This window comes from Miniopterus schreibersii (assembly GCF_964146895.1).
Source record: "Miniopterus schreibersii genome assembly, chromosome: 3".
Lineage (NCBI taxonomy): Eukaryota > Metazoa > Chordata > Mammalia > Chiroptera > Miniopteridae > Miniopterus > Miniopterus schreibersii.
The window spans coordinates 41,794,973-41,818,160 of record NC_138103.1 but is presented as its reverse complement, the minus strand read 5'-3'; the positions used below and the strand labels follow the sequence as shown (position 1 = coordinate 41,818,160).

At 37.0% G+C, this 23,188-nt stretch overlaps 1 protein-coding gene and 1 pseudogene across 2 annotated transcripts in view; one reads left to right on the top strand and one right to left on the bottom strand.

Moving 5' to 3' along the window:
• The window catches only part of KCNN2 (potassium calcium-activated channel subfamily N member 2), a 316,290-nt gene that overhangs the window by 57,042 nt on the left and 236,060 nt on the right, over positions 1 to 23,188 (top strand). The window lies entirely within an intron of this gene.
• Positions 349 to 803, bottom strand: LOC308555034 (ubiquitin-conjugating enzyme E2 L3 pseudogene; annotated as a pseudogene). Its single transcript has one exon. The product of its transcript is annotated as a ubiquitin-conjugating enzyme E2 L3 pseudogene (transcript).

Sequence of the window (23,188 nt, the reverse complement as noted above, 5' to 3'; positions counted from 1 at the left end):
AGTTTCTTATTTGCCATAGCCCCAGGTTACTACACTATCACATGAAGTTCCCTCATATCTTGCCCACTTCTTTGTAAGTAGCTTCTTTTTATTTATTATTTTATTTTATTTATTTTATTTTATTTTATTTTATTTTTATTATTTTTTTAACATCTTAAATTTTTAATCCTTCTTTACAGGTTACCTAAGACCACTTTTGATTAAGAAAACTGTAGAAAGTTAGTAACTGCCACAAGCAAACATCAGGTGGTGACCTGTGTCAATTTTTCAGAGTCCTGCTTTGCGGGGTGTCTGAATGTACTGCTCAGGGTCTCTTCTCACACTTGCTGGAATCAATTGTGGCAGATTTTAGTCCACAGGTTGCTTTTCCTCATATTTCTTTGTAAACTCTTCAGCATTCTTACAGAATTTTTTACGGTTCTTAGAGTATTCTTCAGCTAGGTCAGCCCGAAGTGGGTGCTCAGGCTGGGGGTCATTCACCAGTGCTATGAGAGAACTGGATTACTTGGTCAGTTTTCGTTGCTGGTTTCCAGTTTTCAGCACTAATTACTGGCAGGCAGACCTGTCCCTTTTCATCGATGTTGGGGTGAAAGATCTTTGTTTTAAATGCGATCTTCGGTGGTTTGAATGGGTACCCTGTTGGAAAGTTGATTTCGATTCTCAAGGGCCACTTATGATATGGGGCTGTCAGGAACAATAAGCCCTTGCCAAGCCAATAAATTAGCTTCATCAACCTGGATGTTACGGAAGTTTTTCATTCCACATTTGCGGATTTCTTCAAGCTCCTTCATCAGCCTCCTGCTGGCTGCCACCTTGGGGCTGGTCAGCAGCTTCTTTGCAGATGAACCCTTTATACTTTGCCCCAACTTGAGTGTATCATCTGTTTCCTGTTAGAATCTAACTGATACCAAGTTCACTGAGGCATGGGAATGGAGGAGATCGGAGATAGTGAAGAGTGAGAAGAAAGCCCTGGCCAGGTGGCTCGGTTGGTTGGAGCATCGCCCCATACACCAGAGGTTGCTGGTTTGATTCCCCGTCAGGGACATACCTAAGTTGCAGGTTCGATCCCTAGGCAAGGTATGTATGGGAGGCAACGATCAATGTTTCTCTCTTTCTCCTTCTCTCTCTCTTTCTCTCTCTTCCTTTCTCTCTAAAATCAATTAAAAAACAAAACATATCCTCGAGTGAGGGTTAAAAAAAGAGGAGAAGAGAAAAGAACACAGGGAAGATCCTGATGTGCAGGGAAATATGGGTCCAACAAAGGAGATTTCAGTGACCACAAGAATTTGGCTTTCAGATTTTGTAATAGTAGCCTTTGTCTTGGGAGGTTTGGTTGAAGCTATTCTAGGTTTCTGGTGGGAGGGGTAGGTGTGCAGTGACGTGTGGCTGGCACTGGACAGTCAGCAAGATGGAAGACTGACACTTTTGGTTGGATTTTGTTACTCACCTTACAGCCTCAGGAATCTGATTTTGCTAGCGTACTGCAGGTACCTTTGTTTCTGAAAATGCCAATTTGCTTATTTTCAGTGAGAAATATTACTGTCTTCCAGGTGGAATGTGTAACTCAGCATCAACTACCTGTAGGCGTGTAAAAGTTGATTTTTTGGGTTGTGTGTTAAACAAGATGTTTCCTAATCCAGGCTGCATCATATCTCCTCTGCCTCTCCTTTAAGCATCATTTCTATGCCATCTCTCCTGATTGTCAGAGTTTATTTAGATACATTACGATGATTGATCAGGTTATAGCTATATTCTTACTTTCCCTACATCTGGCAATAGAAATATTTTGCTCTCAGGCATATTTTTGCACATTGCTCTCATGTTTGTGTGGACTTCACTGTCTCCTGCCTTCATTGTCCTGCCCCCTTCAGTCAGGGTGTTAGGGAGTTTGTTTCCTCTTGCCCTCTCTGGTCCTTGCATGCATCTCCTGGTAACTTGGGGATAGGGGATGTGTGTCCTCTCATTCACACAGGTTAGCATAGCTAAGGGATACCTATGTGGAGGTCATAGGTTAAGAGGCCTATGAAGTGCGCTACAACATACTTAACATAGGGAAGTAAGTGGTTGTTGTTATTAATGGAGTGGTCAGAAGACATGGCATCATTCTGCTGCTGTGATATTAATCATAAATTAGCAATTTTTCTCTGCCTAATTTTTAGTATGCTTCATCTCAGTCATGAAGCGGAATATTGACAGAAGAAGGCATTTCATTACTCAAGGTGGAGTCTGTCTTCTTTTGAAACTCATGGAATGAACCTCATTCTCAGAATGAGTGAATTGCTCATTTCCAGTGCATTGTACTTTGTCTTACAGGAAGGATTACAAAAGAATTCAGGACACTTGGGCATTACTCTCCTGAGAGATGTAGCATAATAAAGCCAATTTTCAAATACAAGATATTTAGAAAAAATTAGTGGCTCCAGAATCAGCATTAGTTAGGAAATCTGTTTTTAATGTATGTTATTGGGACCAGGATGAGCCTAAAATTAAGATAAGAATTACTTATATCCTGTGGTAGTAAGAACTAATGCAGCCTTTAACTGGATTAAGACAATCTATTTTTACCTCAGTCATAAATAATTTAAAATTATCTTTCCATTTTAATATGAAGACTAAATTCTAGAGTCATTCCCATAAAAATTATTGATGAACTAAACTGACTGTGTCCTCTCCATGTGGATATTCATACAGATAGTCTGGACTATTGGAAACTAAACTTATTTTGGATAATCTGTTGAGGGGACATGTGAATGGAATGGAAATAGCAACCTTGGAAATTTACCAAATTAAAGTTGTCCAACTATATTAGTGCCTCTAAGAAAAATAAAGTACAGCACAGCCTAAGGGCCGGGGTTGACCATTAAACTGGAATTCTGTGACTAGAATTAAGTTCTGGAGGTTGTGGGTACACATTTGAGTTGCACATATTTCAGTTTAGTAATGCAAGGAGCCTATGAGCTGTGAATAATTTAGCCCCCTCTTTTGTTAGGCACAAGCTGTATAGCCAATGTTAGAACTGTGATTAAATAAAGCATCTACTAAAGACTTTATATGCCAAAAATTATTCGGTCTTTTCTAATACGAATAAAGCACTTACTTAGTCCCTATTGCATTCCAGGCACACTCTACATATAATAATCAACTTAATGTTCCTAATGATTCTGCAAGGAAGGTACTGTTATCCCATTTTACAGATGAGGAAACTGAGGCAAAGAAAGTATACCATACTTAAACTTACAAACCAAGTAAGCGGTAAAGGCCAGATATAAACCCAGGTAGTCTGGCTTCAGGCTCTGTGCTCTTACCCACTTTCTTACTTGCTCTGATTCTTGTGAATATCTTTTTTTCATGTTAACTTTGCCAACTGATAAGAAGCAGCAGCTTGTATTGTCTCGTGATCTATTAATCCCCAATTTAAAAAGAATTCCTTCTTGTCTCATTTTAAAAAACATTGAGATATAATTAGAGTACAATAAACTGCAATATTGAAAATGTACAAGTTGGCCAGTTTAAACATTTGTCTTCACTACAATCAAGACAATGACCATTTAACCCAGTTTCCTTTGTGTTCATCTGTAGTCCATCTCATGCTCCACCCCAGTTCCAAGCAATCATTGTCCTTCTTTCCATCACTATTGATTAGTTTGCATATTATAGAATTTTATATAAATGGAATCATATAGTATGCACTCTTTTGCTTGGGTTCTCTCACTTATCATAGTGATTTCTGAGATTCATTCATGTTGTTGCAAATATCAGTTGTTTGTAATGTTTTATTGCTGAGTACTATTTCATTGTATAGGTATTTCCTGATTTGTATTTACTTGTTGATGGACTTTAGGTTGTTTCCAATTTTTAGATACATTCGTGATCTAGGCAGCATTATAAATGCTACACACACACACACACACACACACACACACACACACACAGTCCCAGAGTTTCTACATATACATGATTCTGATGATAAGTTCTCTGTTTGGTTTCAATGTCCTATTTATCTTTCTCTGTGGCAATACCACAGTTTCTTTAATGGAGCTTTATAATAGGCAAGCCCCCTATATTTAATCATCTACTTCAAAGTGGTCAGGGCTATTTTTGTCTAAAAGACACTTCTTTATCTTGTCACCATGGAAACCTCTAGTCGATTGAGCGTTTCTCCTGATCACTAAGCCAGCTCCTTCCTTGACAAATCATAAGCCTCAGTTTCTCAGGCTATGTTCTTCATAAGGAATAGGCATGGGTTATGTCAGCTCTCTACTGTTAGATTCCCTTTCAGTAAACCTTATTGAAAATAACCTAAAATATTTAAAGTTTTCATTTATATGTTCTTTGTATTTTTTTTCTGTGGATAGGAACTTTCTATTGGCTAAGTTCTCTGTTCTCAGCTTCAGTGGGTGACTTAATGACATGCTGTGGCTTTCTGTAGGGTGTGTAACAAAGATCAGTCCTTGTTCTCACACTTGTTAAAATTACACCAAATATCAATAACTAGAGTGAGGTTTTAATATTATTAATGACATATGGCCAGTGAACCCAAGAATTCTGACCTTATACCACTACCACCTCTCCTCACTCCCAATAAGATACCCAAGGGAGAAAAAATATATATACACATACATACACATACATACACATACATACACATACATACATATATATATATGTTCATGCATATGTATATATGTGCATATGTGTACATGGAGCAATGTCCAGTGGGAACATTCTCACTGGAACTCAGGTCCTTTGCGCTGGAAGACAGGGTCACCCGGAGGATGGGGGTGGGACTCTTCACCTTTCTCGGACGAATCTTTAAGCCCACAGCAAAAGGCAAGAGTCACAGTGAGAACAAGTGTAGGCCAGAGGGTAGGAAAAAGAACCCAGGATTTCTCACATGGGAAAGGACTTCTGACTGCGAAGGATGAAGCAGAGGCAAGAGGCAGAGACGAGTGACAGGCTCTGCGGGTTCCGCTCAGGTCCTCTTATCGCCCCTGCAGCTGGGAATCGGTAGGAGGAATGTCAAAGAACTGTTGTCTTGTACCTTATCTTCTACTGCACTCTGGCCTCTCCTGCTTGCCGTGTGGCCCAGTAAGGGTCCAATCTGACCAATCGGTCCCTTGTTTTCCCCTCTTGGTGAGACGTGAGGTGGAAAGGTGTTGAACGTGGCCTCCGCTGTTCTCCTTTCCCATATTCTGGGGACAGGTGGGCTAAGCTGTAGGAGCTTAACATAGATCCCAGGTTACTGAGGTTTTATAGATCCCACTACTTAATATGTCAAAGAAGATAAGAATGGATAAAACTGTTTGAAGTAAGATCATTTTAATCACTGAAACAGGAATAGGTTTAAGCCCCCTGATTACCCTGCACCTTGATGACCTGAATTATTTCTATGTCAGTGAGATGGGCACTTTCCTGCTGTGGTGAATAGAAAGATGATTGTCCCTGCTTAGTGAAGTTGTATTGTCATTGACTAGAAGCCATCTAAGTAGAAAATTGGTTGTTATTTAATAATTGTCAAAACTTGGGCTTGAGATCAACTATACTAATCCAAAAGCATCATTTTTTTGGCAGTTTTTCTTTGTCACTTAATTAACTTATATGCAACACTTTGACAGAGCAAGTCAAATCATTCAATTGCCTGGCAATACAATTCATAACTAAGTGATCTTGAAGGATTCACCAGGAAGCTACTTTACATAAAAAGAGATCTTGTATGAATTTTATTTAAAATGTATTCAGGCAATAGTGGGGAAACATGAATGACCATATTAAAATTTTTCCATGATAAAGTAATTCTGGCCATGCTCTATGGTATGGAGTATTGAGCCTCATTTGTCTGCATGCCAGGAGACCAGAACTCTTCTTCAAAGGACAGACCTGGCTCTATCTGTAGATGTCTGATGGAATTTCACACCTCCTCATGAAATTGGAGTGGCTACAGAAGATGCCAACCATATCCCACTTTCCATGTGCCGAAAGTTGAAAAGTATGGTGCTTCCTTCAACTAATAACATAAAATATTTGTACATCATGTCTCATCAGAGAAAAGACTCAAAATCTGTCTCCCATTTTTCCATTTCCCCCCAAAACCAAATATATACGTCTTAAATTGTATTCTTAAACTCAGTCAGACCTTTCTTTACAAACCATTATACTTGGACTACATCAGTGCCCTCCCTCTTTATGAAAATCTACACAAAAAATATTTCTTCATGATCACAAGCTATTCTTTCCTTGAGCATTAATTTATCTTCATCATACGGGCACTCTGAGTCTATTTTGCCTTTTGAGAGTCCCGCTAGGACTCTCAAACTCATATTTGTTACCCAGCCTTAACAACTGAATAAGATCTGGTGGTCTGGCTTTCAAGTACTAATCCTTACATTTTAGTTCCGATATTCCACTGGTCCCTAATTGTTTATTTTTTTGTTTAATATGCTTGTGTTATATGTATCAGTGTCCACATCTGAAAGTACTAATGCAAAAGCTGTTTTTAGGAAGGAGGTAGGCACTTCAGGAGCTTTGTCCTCAGTTGGGAGGCCACATCACACTAGATATTTAAAAATAACATCAACTACAAAATAGAACCTTTCACATTCCCTGTATTTATGACACGTACCTCACAGGGGAAATGCCCTCTGAGTGGGAGCAGAAACTTGATGCTTCAATCTGTTTCTCATTGCTTTGCACTTTAATGCTTTGACCGAGCCATTTCGGAAAATCAATGAAGGAGTTCAATGAGATTTACAAATTATTCAATGAATAAGTTCTTTCAAAAGCACCACGCAATTTTCCCTTCACCTCTCCTGCTCTTTGAGGGCAGAGCACAAATCCACCATATACATTCAGGTTCTTCTTACTCTCAATATGTGTATGGAGATGCACTATTGCCGCCTTACAGACTTCCCTCTCTAGATTTAAAACTTATCTAAAATTCTGGAATTCCAGAATTTTGTTCTTCTTAAATGACTTTTTTAGGAGTCCTGTTATCTCCATTTTCATATTTTGCCCCTGATGCCCAATCCTAATTATGAATCAATACCTTGGTGACTGCTCACTAAAGATCTTTCATGATGATTACAAACGTACTGTTTCATCTGTAGAAGTCATTTATGGCTGCTTGGCCATGTCTTTGTGACTTTTTTGATTACGTAGCCTGAAATCGAACTAAATTGTGGAGGGGGAAAATTCTATCAGTATAATCATTCCAATTTTGCAGGGTGTATAGTATTGGGAACTGTAGTTGTGGTATAAAGCAAAAAACATAGAATCTGGTCAGGGTCTTAGGAATTTAGGAAATCTTATGAATCTTAGATTGGCATCCCATTCCAAGCCTAATCAAGGGTAGATAACTTTTACAAAGACTTTGTAGAAGCCCTTGGAGATGATCATGCCTTCTCCAGTCAGTTCTCAATTCAGCACAACCCTCAGTTTATCTCAACATAACAATTCACACCTTAAAGTGACCTACCAGCACCATTCATTAATTCAAAAAATGTTTATTTAGTGCATATTAAGAGTAAGGCATCATGCAAAGTACTTAATAAATATTAACAAAGGAGGTAGAAAGGGTGCTTCCATTTCCAGGATTCTTATCTTGTTTTTGAAATTCTAAGACATAGAGTATTACCCATTAAGCCAAGTCTTCAACCATTCCTACCTTCTTATTACTTACCAACATATTTCAAAATCTGAATTTTTCTAATAACCAATATCAATGCATAAATGCCATAAGTTTCACAGATTTTTATAGAACAGAAAGAGTAGGCCTATACTCTCTTGCCCCTCTATTATCTATCACTGGCATATTCACAGGTTCTTAAGAATTAGAGAATGACTCCGGCCTTCTGAAGATTAGGAGAGATATAGTGTGTGGGAAAGTTATACTCCATAATGGAAGCTTTCAACTGGGAAAAATATAGAGGGGTGACTCATACATAGCTCCGTATGTAGGGTGTGTGTGTGCATGTATAAAATTTCCTCATTTAGTTATTTCATTTTATTGTATATTAAAATGTTTACATGTTGGTACATGCAACTTGTTTTTTTAACATGGCTATTTCAATGACTTTTCCAGTTTGTAATTTAGTCTACTTAAACATTCTTCTATTAATTATCATTGAAATTATTCCCAGTTTTTCCTGTTGTTAACAGTCCTGCAATTAAAAACATATACACTCTCTGAGAGAAAAGTATAAGAACATCTCTAGGACCCATAGGCAGGATCGGAAGTTTGAAGACCTATTTTGTATGATGTTCTTCAGATTTTGCATTTACTGGTCTCTGAAATTGTAACATGCTGATTTTTAGGAATTGGTATTTAATATGCTGGAAATTGAAAAGAGGAACTTTGAAGAATTCCAATGGAAACATGGTCTCCTTCCTAGAAGAGAGATTTTTCAGGGTGTTTTGTGTGTGTGTGTGTGTGTGTGTGTGTGTGTGTGTATTACCTTCAGATATTAATGGTTCATCTTGTGTGGATTGATTAGTACTTCAAAATGTTATAGAATATTTTAATTAAATTATTATTCATTTTCATCAGTGACCATGCCTAAAAATAAAATTCAAAAGTATCAAAGAAAATCATCAGGGTTACTAGCAGTGGGATGGTAGATTCAATAAGAATATAATTATGGCCAGATCGGGCATGGGTCAGTGGTTGAGCATCGACCTAGGATCCAGGAGATTTCGGTTCGATTCCCAGTGGTCAGGGCACATGCCCGGGTTGCGGGCTCGACCCCCAGTCAGGGGCGTGCAGGAGGCAGCCGATCAATGGCTCTCTCATCATTGATGTTTCTCTCTCTCTCTCCCTCTCCCTTCCTCTCTCTGAAATCAATAAGGATATATATATATATATATATTTTAAAAGACTATAATTATGAAATAATGTCTTTTATTTTATTTATTTTTTAAAATATGGTTTTATTGATTTTAGAGAAAGGAAGGGAGAGGGAGAGAGAGATAGAAACATCAACGATGCACGCCCCCTCCTAGGGATCAAGCCCTCAACCTAGGCATGTGCCCTCACGGGAAATCGAACAGAGACCTCTGGGTTCCTAGGTTGATGCTCAACCGCTGAGTCACACTGGCAGGACAAAATAATGTCTTCTATTTTAATGCTTCTGAAATGTCTCTATGTCAAAGTATAATAGGGAAAGAGCCTTTATACATCTAATTTTCACAAACAAATTCTAAATGGGTACATTTTCCCAAAATTTCTTTTCTAACATGTTTCTTACAACTCAAATATGATTCTTAATCTTTTCAAGTAGCTTAAAATTAAGGACAGTTGACATAAGTATTGAAGAGAAAAAGATTTTAGAAAACCCAACCCAAGGACAGCTGGCAAATTTTATGCCCCGACATAACCTCTTAGTGGTTACCATAGCTTCACCAGATATGTGAACTCTGTTGGAAACTTTGTGCTACCTTAGAAAACAACACACACAATGTTTCTGAAGAATTGCTTCCTGCAATAAGTTTATTTTCTAGCCAAGGAGTGACACAAGCAGGCCCACAACAGATGTGTAATGGCTGCCCTAGAGTTTAGAGTCGTCTAGACAAGAGCAATTAGAGTAGATTACAGGAACCGGCCTGTCCATTGTCTCATTTTAACTTTATAAAGCGTAAGTCTTGTAGTATTGCATACTTCACTTCTTAACTGACCTTTGCCTGAAATGGAAAATCCTCTGTCCAACCAGGCTAGAAGAATTTATTCTGTATTGCATGTGCTTTGATGTATATTTCAAAGATTTCCGCTACAGCCAGGCAAGCTGTGTTTGCTCAGATGCAGTGGAAAACCTCTGCCTGGTATGCCCTTGAAGATGAATTTGTCTAATTTCCCTTTACAATGAAACAGCAGTTCATGAAATTTAATTCCTGCCTGCTTCCTCTGGTCATGGGTTAATATACAATATTTCATCCTGGGGATGATTTTGGATGCTCTAAGAACGGCCAAATGTCAATTAAATGGACTGGATTCTCTGTCCAAGGCAAGGCAGGGAATTGGGAAGTTATTTGAACCCTGAGTATATGAAATCAAAGCCTCTTCAATGGGCTGCGTGAGTCTGGCTGTATCCTCACTTCAGGAAATAATTAAAATCCTCAGCTCCCCCTAACACCTCTTCACTTCTGATGGCTCATACTATTGACTGCTGGGGGCTTTTCTACCCTCCCCCCACCAGCATGTAATACCAACTTGGGCATGCTTGGAGAGAGGCAGTTATAAGCTGTGGTTTTAGAAGTGTTTTTCTAAAAAGACTAGAAATGATTAACATTGTCATGTTAACAACTATTTCCTCTTTGGGCTAGGATCATGGGGAGTTCTTACTTTAATAGTCTTCTAACACATAGGGTAACTGTTATACTCTGCCACTTACATGTATCACAGAGTTTCTCCCTGAGGGTTGGAGGTCTGTTTCTGCCCTTAACTACTTCTATAGATTTTGGGTCTCTGCCGCATTAAGTTACATACTTCTAGACATAGAGACTGTTGTTGCCTCTAAAAATTAATGTGCTCATGAATACCTCAACAGGTTCTAAAAAGTCAGGCGTATGCACAGCGGCAAATAAGGTTGAGAACTGGATATGGTGGGATCTGCATCGCTTTTGAAAAGATGAGGATTTTGCTGGTGTGCTCAAAGGGAAAAGCCTGGTGAAAGAAATAGCTTTAGTTCTGTAGACGAAATAATTTTTCAGTTCCAATAGTGAATGATGAAAGGAGGCATAGTGTATAGGTATACTCAAGGGCCCATCTTTCCCCAAAATTCATGTAGTAAGTGACGAAAAATGAAATCAAATCTGTGGAATACTATTTCATTTATTTTGAGGGCTGACATAGCCCATAAAACTAGTGGCAATTGTACTTTAGTTGAATTGCCATATAATTTGCCATTTTGCCAAAGGTACTGTGAACAGTAAAAAGAGTTTGCTGTTCTTAATGTTCTATGTCAATTCTGAAATGGATCACAAGTCTTATTACCTCAAAATAGAATGAGTTTCAAAGATAATCACAGTACTATTATTCCTTAGACTAATATAATATGCTCATCCACATTTTTTATTGTGGAGAATTACATTTAATCTGTAATTGTCTCCCCTTTGTTTTTGCCTGATAATTCCTCGACTGACTTTGCTTTGCTAATGTAGACCAGTGTTTCTCAAACTTAAGACTATTAACATTTTGAGCTATATAATTCTTAGTTCTTGGGTCTGTCTTGTGCAACGTAGGATTTTTAGCAGCATCCCTGGCCTCTAATCACAGGGTGCCAGTAGCACCTTCCCCCTACTTGTGGTAATCAAACCTGTCATCAGACGTTGTCAGATGTCCCCTAGGGAGTAAAACTGCCCCAGGTTGAGTGAGACAAAGCAATAACGCTATGTCTGGTTCTAATTTTTTATAGTCAATTCTTTTATAGTCAATTCTTTAATCCCTTGTTCATTTGGAAATAATTTGTCATTCATTCATGTCAAAGAAAATTATGAAATAAATGTCAAGCCTGCTTCTGCCAGGGCTTGAAAGGTTTGGGGAGGCTGAACATGTAAGTTTAGTTTATCAAACATTTTGCTCATGGGCCAGTGAACCTCAAATACTTTACACTCTGAGTACCATGAAGAAATATGACTGAGAAGAATGAAATTGCTTTAGATGGTGCATTTATAATAAGTCCATGCTATTATTATTACTAGGAGCTATAGTCATTAGTCATGACCCTCATTTAAATATAAAATTAATATATGTCAAAGATTTTCTTTCATTCAGCAAGTTAATTACTGAGGGAACCCATAAGATGTTAAACTGGCCCAAAGAACATTTGAGAAACTCGGTATCTGTAGACAGCAGAATAAACGAGTCTCAGACACAGAAGTGGTTAATATTTCTAAGGACAGTAATAACTTTGAAATATTTATTTTCCACCAAACAGAGATTATTTACATTTCTGCAAGATAAAAGTTTACAAGTTAACATAGAACCTCACTAACTCTTAGATTTTTAGTCATTACTTTTAATAGTGTTTAGACATCTATTCCTGGACAGAGGTATTTATCTTTCCTAAGGGAAACCCGTCCACCTCCAGAAGATCTCTCTCTCCCATGTGCAACCTCCTCCTGTCGGTTCTTCTTTCTTTTTCCTTCAAAAGGAAGTGGGGTTTTTCCTTTTTAAAAATCATCATCTCTACCTACCTCCAATAGTCTCACTGAATAAGTGGTCCACCATCACCACACCCACCTTTACACCCTAAAATCAGTTGTCTAATACCTTTGAATTATTGAATCTCAGATATAAAATATTAGATAATAAAAATCATACGGTTTTCTATATCTCACGTCACATAAGAAAATAATTATGGGTTAATAATAATAAATATGAGAAATAATAGCATACCATTGTTGGGGGCCTAAGGTAAAATTTGATAAATTAATTGGCTTATATGTAATATATCATATAACGTGTTAAAACAGTTCCCCCAAAATAGACACTTAATAAATATAAAATATTAAAAATAATAGAATACTTTTTCATGGAGAGCTTTAATTAAAATTGAGCTAACTCTATGAAGACCTAGAATTATTTCTAAAGTTGACATGAGACCTGACCGGTGTGGCTCAGTAGGCTGGGCATCCTCCTGTGCACCAAAGGCTGCCGGTTCCATTCTGATCAGGGCACAGGCCTGGCTGCGGGCTCCAGCCCCGTGTGAGGTGGGCAGGAGGCAGCAGATCAATATTTTGCTCTCACGTTGATGTTTCTCTCTCTCTCCCCTTGCTCCCTTTCTCTCTCTCTAAAAATCAATAAAAAAAAATCTTAAAAAAAAATAAAGTTAAAATGAGGTAATCAATCAAGACTTAACTATCCTAGTGTTCTGTTTTTATATTTTATTTAAAATATTCTTTCTTCAAAGAAAGTAAAAAAGGAGAGACAAGAAGAGGAAAGGAATAATTCCGAGCAGTTAGACATTGGATTAAAGGCCTTTTAAAATCTTATAGTTTTGAGTCTTTGTCAAACAGCATGTTTTATGACTCAAGCGCTGAAACCTGTGCATTTTAGATAGAAGCCCATCTTAAATTTAGACTGCCTTTCAGTTTTAATGGGCAACATTGTTTCTTACACAGTCATGAAAGGCAATAAATCGAACCTTAAATGTGACTTTTTTGCATAATTTCTATTTATTCCTCATTGCCTTCCATGAAGAAAGAAAACAAAGGTAATAACTACCCTAAAATAGACCAGGAAAATGTTTCTCACCGTTTTGTCAGTATTTAAACAAGAAATATACAGACTTCTTGAAGTGTGTCTTCTGACTCCTACAGAGGCTCAACTCTCCCCGTAACTTAAAACTTACAATGAATAAACGGAAGGAGGCCAAATGGCAGTTCCACAAACTATTTGCCATCTGCGGTTGCTTTCCACTTGGGTCTGATTTGCTTCGTCTGGTAGTAAAATGTGTCCATCTGAAGATAAATGAATTCAGACACAGCATAGCTATGTAATCATGTTACACTTCAGGAGAAACTGTATGTGGTCAAACTTGTTAACGATAGTCTGTTTCTGTGGAAGTAAAATATTTTCAAAGCTGTTAGAAGATTATCAGAAACTCTAGATGAAGAGTCGCAGGTACAATGACCTCTTTTCTCTCCAAAGCCTGATCCCTGTTTATCCTTTATAGATCCTTTATCCCACTTCAATTCATTTAGTCTTTCAGTGGTGCTCCTCGTGGTCTTATGTAACACTATTCTTTCGATATTGTTAAGTGCTTCCTTTAAATAGTATCAAAAATACAACAGTTAATATCCCATTGCATTTTATCTCACTTTAAAATTTAGATTAGTCATGGAGTTAGGGTTTCATTTGTCATGTTGTTAAGGATGTCACATCATGTGGCTGTATTAAATTTAGGTTTGCACTTGGATGTTCTGGGCTGACGTATTTTCTTGGCATGTGAATTATCCTTTCTGTTTCTTTTCTATGATCCTCTATCTCCTCTGATTCTGATAATAGTTTAACAGGGAGTATGGAAATGGTTAGCCCTTGAAGACTGAATGGGAAGACATTAGCATCTGTTACTCCAAGAGAGATTTATTTCATCTGTTGGAACATAAACTTAAGGAGCTTGTATTAATTACCCATTGCTATGTAGCAAATTGTCCCAAACGTAGCAGTTTAAAAGAATATACATTATCTCACAGTTCCTAGGATCAGAGATCTGTGTGTGGCTTAACTCGATGGGCCTGGCTCAGGTTCCCTCACAGGTTTAGCGAAGCTGTTGGCTGGGCCTGCAGCCCTCAAGGCTTCCCCGGAGCTGGAGAGTCTGCGTGCAAACTCACCCTTTTTGAATGTTGGTGCACCTCTGTTCCTTGCTGTTGGCCCAAGGCTATGTTGTGCTTCTTCACAGGGACGATCATAACCTGGGAGCTTGCTTCCCCCAGATTGATACAAGAGAACAAAACAATGTCCTAGATAGAAGCCACCATCCAATAACCTATAGAGGGGACAGCATCACATCAGCCATGGGATATGGTCACACAGACCATCTCTTGTACAGTGCGAGAGGGCATTACACAAGGACTCCTAAATTGGCACCAAAAATATTACAGCTCTCATTTAGTACATGCCTACGAAGTGCTTTACTGAAATTACCTCCTCCCTTCCTGCCCATGATGCTTTCAAGCAGAGAATATTATCTTCTTGTAGAAAATAGAAGCTCAAAGGAGATTAATAATTAGCCTAAAGTCCCAGAGCCAGTAAGTTGGTAAATAGCTCATGCTCTGTTCACTATATTATACTTTCTTTACCTTGGGAAGCTGCCCTGTCCATTTTTAGACAATATTTAAACTTCTAAAAGAAAATGTCAAGCATTTTTTCCTAAAGCTCTCCTTCGTTCCTTTCTACCTCCCTAGGCACAATCACCACTCCTACAGCAACACTACTCCGCAGAGTAGGGCATTTACACATTCAAATAAGGCTCAGTCGTATAGTAGTTTTTAATTTTTTTATTTTATTGAACATTTAAAAACAATCAAATACCACATTCTCACAATGTGAAAGAGACTATGCAAAGAAACAGAAAATATGGATTTTACCTTCAAGGAGCTCAAAATATTTGGAGAGCTAAAACACAAGAAACAGTTGCAACCATTCCTATTTGTCATTTTAACTAACCCAAGGTTCTCCCCTTTCCTTTATGAAATATATTTTTAAGAAAAGTTGAAGGGGACTTCTGTAGGTCAAAGCATATTGCCCATATGTCTTTTGCCTAACGTCCCAGGCTGGGTACACTCTGTGGACAAATACAAGAAAACAAAATGGGATGTAAGTTAAGTGCTGAGTATGAAAGGGTAAACTAGTTTGAGCTGACAAGTTCATCACTCTAATGCTGCTGTTCCACCTCCCAGATCCATATGGACCATTTTTTCCCCTTCAAATCTCGATTTGAGCTCATGATCTTCTCCACATAGAACTTTAGTCAGTCACTCCTACCAAGTCTCATTTTGTACAAGGAAGGATTTTTATTATATTAAGATTTATTTTATTCCTTTGTTGTCACAATTACAGCAAGATATACTTTTCAGACAGTATTTATAGTCCTAACAAGGATACTCCTCCTTCAATCCCTTGCTTCTATCTTTATGGCTAACCCTACACACACCCCAAATTTGCAGTGCTTTGCATTGAAACAAATGCATGCATTATTTTAATAGCAACTTAAAAAGCAAAATATCAGCATTTGCATTCTAGCTATTTTTAAAATAAAAGCTAAGTTTCATGTAAAAATAGTGTTTATAAGCCTCTACAGTGTTAATATCAATGGATAGTTTGGCATTATTTCATATGCATATGTAAAGTCTCCTTCAACACCTGAAAGGACAAATCTATGAAGGCAACAGAGTACTGGCATCTGAATCCATCTTTATTAATAACTATTCTTCAAGGAAATGTTACTGGAGTTTTGACCAGGAGAAATACCAGGCTTGAAGTTCTCTTGCCTTTCAGAGTCTTCACAGGACAGTTCTCTGGCATCTGTACTGTTCCTGCACCTCTAAGGTTGATGCTCACAGATGATTTTTTAAATATATATATATGTATATTTTACTTTTTAGTTAGAGTTGATGTATAATATTATATTAGTTTCAGGTGTATACAACCCAGTGATTAGACATTTATATAACTTATGAAGTGATCACCCTGATAAATCTAGTACCCATTTGACACCATAAATAGTTATTACAATATTATTGACTATAGCATAGGGAATAGAGTCACAGTTGTTTTTATTTTTTTAATTTATCTTTATTGTTGAAACTATTACAGATGTCTCCTTTCCCCCCATTGACGCCCTCCACCCCTTTACCCCACACTGTCCCCCAGGCCTTCACCACACTATTGTTGATGTCCATGGGTTATGCATATATGCATGTAAATTCTTTGGTTAATCTCTTCCCACCCCAACCCCCCTTCCCTCTGAGATTCCTCAATCTGTCACAGTTGTTTTAAAATGACTCTCTGCATTTGGTGCTTTTGTTTGCCAGCTACACATACACCCAGATGTGAATGATTAGTAGAATGAGTTAATTGGTTGCATAGAATCAATGTTATTCACTTTTCTTTATAAAAATCTTCAGAACTTGAACAGAATGTGATAATTGAAAATTAATGTGAACGATTTATAAACACACTAAATAAGCAGTTGAAAGCTTTTCACTTTTAAAAGGCTCAGAGGGTAGCAGCAGGATGGTCTGTCTGTGGGCAGGGGCCACCGGGACACTTCTGGGCAATCTTTGCGGGAGCAGGGAGAAGGCTTGTCTCTGCCCACATGTGGGTGTAAATGGTAGTGAAAAAAACTAATTGCATTCTCTTTGACATTTTCGTTAGCATTTTGTATGAAATTAGAAAATTTTTAAAAATATTACACTAAAAAATTATTATACTTGTCAGCTATGGTTAATGTCAAAACTTATAATCCAATTTTAATAAATTTGTCAAAATCCTTTGAAGAGATTGCCAAACAGAATAGAAAAACCAAGTTGCTACCAAAAGGAATTATTTCTTAGGTAATGGTGAAGATGTTTCAAAGAGTTTTTGTAAATTCTAAATATATACCAGAATCTTTATGGAACATAGTAGTAAAGGGAATGTATTTCCTCATTATGAGGGAAACATATGAATCATTAAATCATGATAAAATATGATTATTATAAGACTAAAATTAATACAAAAGAAAACAGAATTAGAGCTGTCATTTTACTCTGGGTAAGAGGTAATATATAGCAAATTTTAATTACCAGTTTGTGGTTTTTTGCCTTTTTTTGCTTTTTATAGATGATAAAAACCTTTGCATTCACTACATTTCTTTGTGTTCCTGTAATTAATGTTGAAATATAACTGCTACATAATGAGAGAGAAACAAGTAACTATTCTTTTTAGACTAAAAATTAGCTTCTCACACTTGACTTTTACCAAAGAGGCTAAAAATTATACATAATCTTTTCTTCTCTTCAGTTTAACCTGCTTGATAGACACACTACTATTATATCTAAAATTTGTAGTTACCTGGATGCTGTATTTTAACCATGACATGGCATGACTAAATAATAATAGGAAATATTATATTTAAGGGATTTTTTTGAACAGTGAAGGAAAGAATAAACTTAATTAAAAAAATTCCAAGATGTTAGTATAGATCAAGAAAGAAAGGATCCACTCATGTTGTTGCCAATGGCAGTATTTCATCTTTTCATTGCTGAGTAGTACTCCATTATATGGATATAAGTTTTTCCATTCTCTTATTAATGGCACCTTGGCCATTTCCAGTTTTTGGTTCTATGAATAAACTTGCTATGAATCCTTTCATGCAAGTCTTTTTGTGCACATATGTTTTCTTTTCTCTTGGCTAAATACTTAGTGCTGAAATTGCTTGGTCATAGAGTAGACCATATGTTTGGTTTCTAGTTTTAGTAAAAGTAGTTTCTCAGAAGCTGCCAACCTTTCCAAAGGGGTTGTATCATTTGCAAGAAAGTTTCAGGCAATCTACTTCCTTGTCAACATTTGGTTTTGTGAGTCTTCAATTTTAGCTATTCTACTTTGTAGGTATTGGTGTCACCTTGTACTTTTAATTTACACTTTACTAATGAATAGATATTGAGTACTTTTTAATGTATCTATTGGCTATTTATATATCTTCCATTGCGAAGTCTTTTCGAATAACTTGCCCTTTTTATAATTGAGTTATGAGTTCTTTTATATTCTGGATAGCAGTCCTTTGTACATTTGTTTTCCCCCAGTGTATGTATTTATTTTCCTAATGATATCCTTTGTTGAGTTAAAATTTTTAATTTTGATAGTCTAATTTATCAATTTTTCTTTTATGATCATTTTGTTCTGCTTTCTATTTAAGAAATAATTGCTTAGCAGTAAGTTTCAAAAATAGTCTTCTATGTTTTCTTCCAAAATCTTTATAGTTTTAGCTTTTATATTGAGGTCTATGATCCACCTTGAATTAATTTTACTTGTTTGTGTGTGGTGTGGGGTAATGACGGATGTTCTTTTTAAAAATATGGATATACATTTATTCCAGGACCCTTTATTGAAACATTTTCTTTCGTTGAATTACTTTGACATCATTATTAAACATCAAATGACCTTAGAAGTATAGGTTTACTAATGGGTTTTCTATTTCATTCTGTTGATGTAGATTGACTCTATCAACCTAGCAATTGTCTTCATTACTCTAGTTTTATAGGAAACCTAGAAATTAGGTAGTATAACTCTTTTAACTTTTTTTCACTTGATCAAACTAGCTAGGTGATTAAAATTTCATTGATATTTTCTAAGAACTATCATTTAGGTTTTTAAAGTTTTTCTGTTGTTTGCTAGTTTTCCATTTATTGATTTTTTGTGTGATCTCTATCATTTTCTTCCTTCTCCTTATTTTGATTTTGCTTTGCTCTTGCTTCTATAGATTCTGCTGGTAGAAATTAGGTCATTGATTTTAAGCCTTCATTCTTTCCCAATGCAAATATTAAGTCCTAGAAAAGTAAAATAACATGACAAAGGATATGCACCTTTATAATGATATAGTTAGTTTTTACACTTAGTCTAATAGCTTTTAGTCCAGTGTTTTTCCACTGGATCATACCACCCACTTCATCTTTCCTGTGCCTATATTTACAGCATGCTTTTTTTTCTTTTTCTTTTTTTATTGTTCAAAATATTACAGATGTCCCCCTTTTCCCCCATTGACCCTTCCACCTCACATCCACTCCCTGCCCCAGGCCTCCACCACACTATTGTCTGTGTCCATGGGTTATGCATATAAATTCTTTGGTTAATCCCTCCCCACCCATCCACCCCTGAGATTCGTCAGTCTGTTCCATGCTTCTATGTTACTGAATCTATTCTGTTCATCAGTTTATTTTGTTCTTTAGATTTCACATATGAGATCATGTGATGTTTGTCTTTCTCTGCCTGGCTTTTTTCACTTAGCATAATTTCTCCAGGTCCATCCATACTGTTCCAAATGGTACGAGATCCTCCTTTACAGCTGCGTAGTATTCCATGGTGTAAATGTCCCACAGCTTTTTATCCATTCATCTACTGATGGGCACTTGGGCTGTTTCCAGATCTTAGCTATTGTAAACTGTGCTGCTATGAACATAGGGGTGCATGTATTCTTTCTGATAAGTGTTTCAGGATTCTTAGGATATAGTCCTATTAATTTTATCCTGAATGGCCTATGAAATGTTCTGGATGACAGACAAATTCATTATTAATTACCTTATAGTAAATAATAAGCACATCACCTCTCCACCCCCTTTCACCCCAGGCCTTAGCCCTGGGGTAATACAATAAAAGCCAGATGGAAAAACCTCCTACCTGAGCAGCTTGACACTCCATGGGCAAGGGGTGAACAGTGGATTCATTCCTTTTATATATAGAAGATAGAGAGTGACATTCCTTTCCTCATGAAAGTAAAAAAAGTATTTTTACATATTTGAGAGGGGACATGAAGGATCGTGGATTCTCAGTCTAAACCCTGTGAAATATAAAACTGTCTTTCTAAGAGTCAGGTAAATGGCTGGTGTTTCTGGCTTTTAAGACAGAGATGATTTCAAGGTCTGGCTTTCATACCGTTTGAAGTGTAAATACATAGGCTAATAGGGCTCTGTCTTCCCGGAAACTTGGGGACTTAACTTAGGGATCTAGTCCTGTCATTTGACAACCTTAGACAAATGGCTACAGACTTATTTCTTATAGCAGGTTTTTATGGGCAGTGAAGGCAAATATTATCATTATAGCATATACATTTCTGTGTATCAGAAGGCTAGGATATTGATAATAAGCTAGTATAAAAATTTTACTAGAAGTCTTAAACGATGCAAAAAGACAAGAATAAGAAAAATTTATCAGGACAGAGAACAAGAGATAATTGTGGCATCTTCTACAGTCTAAACAATGTGTACACAGAACATTCAGGGAACCACACAAATAAATTATTAACACTAATAAAAAATTCAGCAAGCTTGCTGAATGCACGATCTAAATATAAAACTTGACAGAATTCCTGTGCAGTAACAAATTTTTAAAAATTTGTAAAATAAAATTTCATTCATTATAGTAAAAAACTGATAACTAGAAATAATTCTCATAGAAACTATAAATTCGTTACTTGAAAAATTAGAATATTTAATTGAAGACTCAAAAAAAGGGGGGAGGGATATAACCTGTTCGTGGAGGTCAGTCTCAGCATTGTGAAATCTCAGTTCTCCTAGATCTGTGAATTCACTGCATTTCTGATTCACATCCCCAAGGAATTTTTGAGGAATTTGAAAACCTGATTCTAAAAGTCATATGAATGAAGGTCCAAAGAAGAAAATTTTGAATAATAAAGAAAACTTGCTCTATCAAAAAATAAGAAGTAATATAAACTTAGGGTTCTCAGAGAAACAGAACCAACAGCAGATAAATATCAAAAGCAAAAAAGGTAAGATTCCCAGAGACCAAAATTAATGCAAAGTCAGGCAGGTGCCTGGGTGCTAGAGTTGGAATTCCACAAAGGATAATCACATTGGTCGCAGAACCCACTATAAAACTTTATGACAATAATTTCGAAAGTACAAGTGAAATAGACAATAAATACATATGTTGAAGGAGGCAGAAGAGGAGCATAAGGCGGGGAGAGTTATAATGGGTACAGTGAATCTGCGCACACAGTTACGGAGGCTGAGGAGCCCCAAGATGGTCACTGAGCAGGCTGGAGCCCCGGGGTCAGAGCCTGTTTCCATCCCGTGTCCCAAGGCCTGAGGAGCAGCAGGGCCGTGGGAGCAAGTTCCCCGGCGAGCCCAGGCGCCTGATGCCCCAGCTTAGGGTCAGGCAGAAGCTGCTCTTTCTCACTCGGCCTTTTTGTTCCACGCGGGCCTCCCACTGCCGCCCGAGGCCTGCACCCTGCTTTACTCGGGCCCCCCCCCCCCACGCTAACCCTGCCCCGGGGCACTCTCTCAGACAAGCTCGCCGATTGTCCGGGCCCTTCATGGTCCAGGCAAGTTGACACATAAAATCAACAATGACACATAAAACTGACTATGACAATAACTAACTCGTAAATTCTACTTCCTCTGTACCAGGCACTATTCTGAGCACTTGGCATAAGTTATTTCTCACAGCAACTTGATGAAATAGGTATGATTTTTATCTTCATTTTATAAACGAAATCTAGGCTCACTGAGATTGGGAACCTAAACATTTATTCCAATGGCATTTATTCTCTTAATACAGTTATGATATTAATTGATTTTCAGAGGTAAAACCAATTTTGCATTCCTCTTATAGTTCCCCTTGGCCTTGGTGTGTAACACATTTTATATATTGTGGGATTTACTTTGTTAGTATTTTATTTAGTTTTTTTTTTGGCTCCTATATTCATAAAGGATATTATTCTGTAGTTTTCCTTTCTTGTGACATCTTTTGTATCCGGATGATGCTAGTATTGCAAAGTGTTCCCTCCTCTTCTATTTTTTGGGAGAGCTTGTAGAAGATCGGTTTTCATTCTTTTCTGAATGCTTGGTAGAATTACTGGACGACCAACTGAATTAGGGCTTTTCTTTGTGGGAAGTTTTTAAATGGCTCATTCTATCTGTTATTCATGGTTGACCTACTAAGATTTTCTATTTATTCTTGAATCAGTTTTGACAATTTGTGTCTTTCTAGGAATTTGCCCATTTCACCTAACTTGTTGGCAAACTTTTATTCATCATATTCTCTTATAATCCTTTCTGTTTCTCTAAGGTTGATAGTTATGCACCACTTTGTTCCTGATTTTGGTAATTTACATCTACTCTCTTATTGTTTATCATTCTAGCAAAAGTTTTGTCAATGTTGTTGATATTTTCGATGAACCAACTTTTAGTTTTATTAATGTTCTCTATTGTATTTTTCTCTGTTTCATTTATTTCTGCTCGAATCTTTATTATTTTCTGTCTTCAACTTGCTTTGTATATAGTTGCTCTTATTTTTCTAGTTTCTTAAGATGAAACATGAGGTTATTCATTGAGATCTTTCTTCTTTGTTAATGCATGCATTTGCAGATAGAAATTTCACTCTGAGCACTGATTTAGCTGCATCCTATAAGCTTTGTCATGTTTCAAAAATATTTTCTAAGGTCCCTTGTGATTTCTTTTATGACCAATTGGTTATTAGTGTATTTCATTTCCAGATACTTGTCAATTTCCCAAATTTCCTTCAGTTATTGATTTCTACTTTAATTCCTATGTGGTCTGAAAACACATTCTATTATTTCCATTATTTTTAAAGTATTGCATGTGTTTTATGGCTCAGCATTTTGCCTACTCTGGAACTTTTCTGTGTATGGGGGCTTGGAAGGAATGTGCGTTCTATTGTTTGGTGGAGTGTTCTAGGGAGACTTGTCAGTTCTAATTGGTTTATAGAATTGTTCATTTTATTTCCTTGTTGATCTTCTGCCAGGTTGTTCTACCCATTCCTGCAGGTGGGGTTGTCTCCAGCTCTCACTGTTGAACTGCCTGTTTTTACCCTTCAATTCTGTGATTTCTGCTTCTTGTCGCCTTGTCCCTTTCAGTGTGGAATTTATATCCTATGAGCGAGTAGGGGCAGAGGCCATCAGGGCCCCAGTATTTTCAGTGGGTAGCACTTGGAATAGAGCATCTGCACTACAAATGGTAG